The following is a 6483-nucleotide window of genomic DNA, read 5'->3' as shown; positions in this document are numbered from 1 at the left end:
GTATTTAATTTGTGATGATAAACATATGAGGCCATCGCCCACCAATCCTTCGGCGGAGGGGTGGGGAGGACACAGGAAGAGGGGGGCAGGCAACAAACTGCCTTTGGCGGGGCCGGACTGCGGGGCCTTCCCACACGCCTGTCCGTGGTTTCCACTCATCTGAGAAGCAGCGTTTTCAAAGCACCGCCTTCCCCTTGAGTCAGCACACGTCCAGCAGAGGCAAGTTCAGAGGAGCTCTGTGGGGGTCCTTGGGTCCCCAGGACCTGTCTTGCCAAATACTTTCCACAGCTCAATTCACCAACAATATTGCCTTTCTTCCCCCAAAGTGTCACATGCTGTCATCTTTAAAAGGTAAAAATGAGCCCAAAGACTAAACTCCAAATCAATTCCCAGGCAAAAGCTTCAAAACCTTCAGATGGTCATGTCTTGAATAAACAGCAGACGTTGGTTTAGATCAAAAGGTCTGAGTGACTGAAGCTGACGTCACCCACCAGCCTGGGGGGAGGGAGGGGCCGGGCAGGGACAAGCCTGCCCGGGACCAGGTCCCCTCACGCTCGCCTACTGGGATCACACCAGGGGACAGAGCCTGGAAACAGAGGCTCTCCAATTGGAGCAACTCATCCAAGATCACCCACGGAGTAACTACGGGGCCTGACGGCCAAGTTGGGCAGGATGACACCTGCCCCAGGGCTGCCGGGGCTTTCCCCAGATTCAAGGCGAGTGAACTTGCTGCACCAGGGATCTGGAATGTGGCCTGGACCCACCAGCCACACAAAGAAAATGTCCTACAAATTTGATTAACTCTTTTGTAATGCCAATATTTCACTATGTATAATATACTTATTCATTTTAATACGGAAAACAATGTTTCCGTGAGTCGTCATGGAGTAAGATCAGTGCTCCGGGAAGATGCATCGTTTTTATGCAGATACATGGTGTATACATTGTGTGCTTCTGTGACTCGGCGGTGAGGGAATCGATCGGCAATCTGGCCTGAGGTTGGATTACAGACGGGAGCTCCGCCCAGCAGATGGAGAGTTGGCAAAAGACACACATTTTCTTTTCCTGGCATTAGCTTCTTATCAGCCTAGATCGCATGATTAGGGATGAGGCAAGGAGACTTCCAACGCGAGAGCACGCTTACTCACACGCCTTCCCGTGAAGCTCACTGCCCGCAAGTCACAGGGTGTGGCCCGGGGCCCAGAGCATCCCTGCCTCCAACTCGTGGAATCACACGTCCTTCATGGCAAACTAGTGACAATAAACAACACGTACCATTCTAGACCAGCATTCAAGTCCTCAAATATCCTGCAAATGCACCCAAATTACTCTTTTACTGTTATTTATATTATTTATGGAGTCTTATTTTTCCAAGTAAACTATTCTCTGCTTGACTCTGATATATTAGTTTGAAATGACAAGTATTAAAATAGGGAACACAAAATGAGCTCCCAGATAAAGGAAAATGAATCTTCAGTGCTAGTGATAGAAGTTCCTGGAACCCTGTTTGAAAATCTGTGTACTTAGAATATCAGGTGACTGAGAGACACTGTGAAGTGTAATGAGTCACACTCCGTGCTCCTCGGAATCGTCTTTGTGGCAGGAACTCTGTGAGGTTACACAGCACCAAGGGGTCTCGAGTGTCTACAGCATGGGGCGCTCACTGTTCTCAGCTGCAGATTTCAGACACCCTCACAGGCTGAGTCCAACCAAGAGGGAATCGGGAGGCTGGGCCCAGGGTCCATGCAGGGCCTGCCCTTGAGTCCTGCAAAGGTTTTCTGAACAGCTGTGGGTGTTCCAAGCGACAGAGGGTTCTGGAAAGTCCTCCTGGGGACCGGAGGTCGGAACTGAGTTCATCGATCTATAACCAGAAGAATCAGAAATCCCTGCTGTCTCGGACCAGTGGAGTCTCACCATGACGGGGAGCTACCAGACAAGATGGAGAGGAGAACATGGAGTCTTCCCAGCTCTGGAATTAACAGCAGGGTATTAACCCCTGACGTCAACGCAGGAGCCTTTAGTCCCAGCCAGGGACGCAGTTGAGAGGCCCCATTCGCAGCAGCCGGAGTCCACGGCAAACCCTGAGCAGGCCCGGGGGTCTCTGTGGTCCCTGAAGGCAGAGACAATGGCAATCAGTGGGACCCTTGGTTGGACCCCAACTCAACTCACCTGAGGCTTACATAGGGGGTCCTCTGCGAACAAGCACCCCCATGGTGTGCACCCTCAGAGAGGTGGAGGCCCACCCTGGCCCTCCAAGAGACACAGGGCTGCGTGCTGTGTCTTGGGACATAATTCTGGTCCCTTCCCTTTTGTTTGCCGGGTAATGTCTTCCCAGGAAGTCCCTCTCACCTCCTCCACCCCACCCTCAAAACGCCAGGAACCCGGGTGGGTTTCTGAATCCACCACGGTTGCTCTTGCTGCCACCAGGTGCCACTGCTGTGGACAAGTCCCCCCCAAGGACGGGGGTCCCCACAGGTCCTCAGCGGCACCCATCCCTGGACTCTGGGCTTCATGCTATGGCCACAACCACCGCCCCAAACACCCCATGCATCAGGGAGGCCTCACAGGGCCCAGGCATCACCACACCTGCTGAACCCACCTCCTACTCAGCCAGACCCCGGGCTCTCCCTTCCCTCAAGCACCCTGTGATGTCCCCGGGTCCCACCCTGCCTGGGATCTAAGTCAGGGCCCTCCTAATCCAACAGAGGACTTGCCCGAATCCGAGCCTCGAGAGGAAAGGATCTCTAACTGGATCCCATCCTCCAGAAGTTCCCAGGCTGTCACGCCCTCCCAGGGAACTCAGGGAGGCAGCCCCGGTCCGTGATTCCATGAAAGCAAAGAGCCTGCTGCTGACCCCCCGGCGCTGCACGTCCACTCTCACTAACCACACAGGGGAGAGGCCCCGGCTCGTCCTCACACTGCACTCGGAGCAGGCAGGACCCGGGCGGCCCAGGCTTGGCCGCTCCCTCTCAGAACAACCCCAGGTGGTGGTGGCTAGAGGCCCAGCTCCAGGTTCCGCCCCTGCTAGGGAGCTGTTTCCTGAGTGAACAGTGGTACTAGGCGTGACGGGCGTTGGGGGAACGCAGGCAACGCAGCAACCTGGACGCTGGCTTTGGAAGGGGTGGACTCTGCTCCTAGGTGGTCTGGGGACGCCCCCATTCCTGGGTCGTAGCAGCACTGAGCAGAGGCCCTAGGCACTGGAGCTAGTTCTGGATAGCACCTGGCCACTTCCCCTCCACAGCCTGGCATGTCCGCAGCTGCACCCTGCAACCACTCCCTGCAGGAACCCCTTCAAAGTCAGAGGATGCCTCAGGCTGCGATTCTCCTCAGTAGGGGACCCCCATAAGCAAGGAGGCCTGTTTCTACAGGCAGAGCTTCCTGGAGATCTGGGATTCAGAGCAGACATTAATTCTACTTTTTTTTTTTTTTTTTTTTCCTTGAGACAGAGTCTTACTCTGTCCCCCAGGCTGGAGTGCAGTGGTGCAATCTCAGCTCATTGCAATCTCTGCCTCCTGGGTTCAAGCGATTCTCCTGCCTCAGCCTCCAGAGTAGCTGGGACTACAGGCACATGCTGCCATGCCCGGCTAATTTTTTGTATTTTAGTAGAGACGGGGTTTCACCGTGTTGCCCTGGCTGGTCACCGGCTCCTGAGCTCAGGCCATCCACCAGCCTTGGTCTCCCAAAGTGCTGGGATTATAGGCAAGAGCCACCGTGCCTGGCCAACATGAATTCTTTAATTCAATAAATGTGTATCTGGTCTACCCCAGAGCTCGGTGGGAATTCCTGGGAGGCCAGGAAGGACAGGTGCTCAGGCCAGGCCCAGTGCCATGCAGGGAGACCTCAGAGGCTCTGACCAGTTCCACCAGGAGAGAGCAGAGTGGTCCAACCACACCCACCCCAGAAGGAAAATGCCTCATCGTGGCCGCTCTTGTCTGGCTTCCTCAGTATCTCTTTCCTCTGTGCTAGAAAATGGCTTTGTTTCCCTCAGGGTGCTGGAACAGGACCCCATGCAACTTCTTCCAGGAAACCGGCCCATGTGGCCGCTCTGGGAAGCCCTCATTCCTGCATCCTGACACCTGCTCTTCCAAGGGGAAGATTCCACAGAAACAGACTCCTATCCCCCACCTGAGACCCCTCCACCCTTAGACTCCATTCTGGGGGGCTAGAGCTTTGAGAGGCGTCTCCACACTCACCCAGCCAGTGCTTCCCTGGCTGGGGGTGGGGGGGTCAGGGTTTGGGGGGCAGCCCCCGAGGAGGTGCGCACTCACCTCCTGGCTGCTTCCTGGGACGCTCGGCAATGCTACGCATGCCCAGCCCTGCTCCAGAAATGCAAAGTTGAGGGACCCGTGGAAAGGGTGGAGGTGTCCCTGTAACCAGCAGCACATCCGCAATTGCACCCATGATTTGGCAAACCTACTTCTTTTCTCTTAATGTTACTGGCCCGATTTGGTGACGTCAATAAGCAAAGCTCTAAACCCAACATCACAAAACCTTTTTGAAGACTGAGTCGCAACAGAATCTCGCACACTTTCTTCCTCAGAACTCGAGTGGAAACCAGATTAATATTTAAAATGAAATAGTCATGGAATATTTTAATAGCATTTCTGAGACCAGAACTTTGTTCCCCAGTGGCCAACCCAGGAGGAAGATTTTGTGTCCAGACTCAGGAGAAATGAGCTTTTTTTTTTCCTACCTGTTTCTTATAAGGTGAATGAAATGGGCTTTTTGTTTGTTTGTTTTTTCTCTTTCTTTCAGAGAGTGACAGGAAAATGCCTCAGTCTCCTCCTCTCTAACACAAGGAAAGTTAAAAGGTGATGACAGATGAAAAAGGTGGAGGAGAATGAGGAGGAGCTCGAGGAGGAGGGGAGAGTAGTCTTGGGAACCAGAACCTGAAAGTTGTGATAAATTTCAACAATGCTGTGTCTCACTTCAGATGTCCTGCGTGTTTTGCAGACAACTTAGCGAAGTCCAGCGAAAAGTGAAGTTGCCTTTAAAGATCCGGCTCCCAGTCCTTTCAAACGAGGTACGAGGGCGCCACCCCGCGGCAAGTCCCTGTCATCGCTGTTGCTTGCGTTTGCTTTCGGAGACCCTCCTCCGATCTGGTGCATCTGCCTCCTCCTGCCAGGAGCATCCCACGAAGGAGCCAGGAAGCGAGAATGCACCTCCCCAGGGGCTGCCGGCCAAGCCCTGAGCCCTGCCCTCCCTCCCCAGCCAGGGAAGCACCGGCTGGGCGAGTGTGAAGGTGCCTCTCAAAGCTCCAGCCCTCCAGAATGGAGTATAAGGGCGGAGGGGTTTCAGCTGGGGCGGGTGGGGGCGGGAGTTTGTTTCCATGGGAACTTCCCCTTGGAAGAGGCAGGTGCCAGGATCTCCTGGTCAGGGACGGTGTTTGCATTCGGAATGGGTCCCAAGTCTAAATATTTAGGCCTTGTCTACACAACCTGCCAAAGAGTGTTTTTGCCCCGCCTGCCCCTCCCCAGAGGATATGGCAGTGGCGCTGAGGGGCCTGGGTCCTCCCCTCCAACTGGATCTTAAGGAAAAGTGACCCACAGGCCACTGCCCCCCAACACCTTCAGCTGCTTCTGCCTCAAGGGGGATGCTGCCCTCTGTTTCTGCACAGTTTGTGTGTTTGGGGGCAGGCCCAGGCCCATGACAGGTGCAGGGCTTTGTCTCCCATTGGGTGGCTGTGGGTGGCCCTGTTCCAGGCCATCAGCAGGACCCTTGGAGCCCCAGCCCCAGCCCCAATCCTCCGGGTGTGGGAGGGTGGACATGCCCAGGCATTAGGGCACAGTCCCCAGGAGCCACACAGGGCCTGAAGGGGCTTCCACCTGGACCCAGGCTTCTCCCTCCCCTCCCTTGCAGGGAGGCTGGCATCCTGGACGCAGGGTCAGGGGTCGAGCTCAGGCTCTCCTTCTGGTGGCTGGAGGAGACCCCACAGTTCCTGCCTCCCCTCCACAGGGACCCCACAGTCCCTGCCTCCCCTCCATAGGCCCCACTGCCCACTTCTCTCTTCTTAGCTCTTCCTTTCTTTCAAGACAGCCTTCTTGTCTCTTGAGGCCTAGAGAGGGAGGGGACCACTAACCAATTCCCTGCCAGTGGTCACTGCAGGCCCCATCCCATTCCCCACCCAGCTGGTCCGCCCACCCTCGCCTGGAGGCCAGGATCGGAAGGGAAGATAGAGAAGCATCTTCTCCTGCTCAGACTCAGGTTTCAGACTCCAGGCCTTGCTTGCCACAAATTAGCCGTGTGACTTTGGGAAGTTACTTCCTCCTGCTATGCCTCAGTTTGCTCATCTGTAAGAGGGGATAGATAATAGGCGGCCATGTCCCACCAGGTCGCTGCACCCCCACCAGGAGTGTCACTGGGACTCTGCCTAGGTCCCACCTTCCTTTGTCTCCTGAGACCCCCAGGTAGGCACAGGACTCCCTGGGAGGGGGGTGGTGATCCTGAATCCTGGCCAAACATACTAACTGCCCCTCGAAGGTG

Source organism: Papio anubis, chromosome 11, assembly GCF_008728515.1.
Source record: "Papio anubis isolate 15944 chromosome 11, Panubis1.0, whole genome shotgun sequence".
Lineage (NCBI taxonomy): Eukaryota > Metazoa > Chordata > Mammalia > Primates > Cercopithecidae > Papio > Papio anubis.
The sequence above is the reverse complement of the archived record's forward strand: the minus strand, read 5'-3'. Positions refer to the sequence as shown.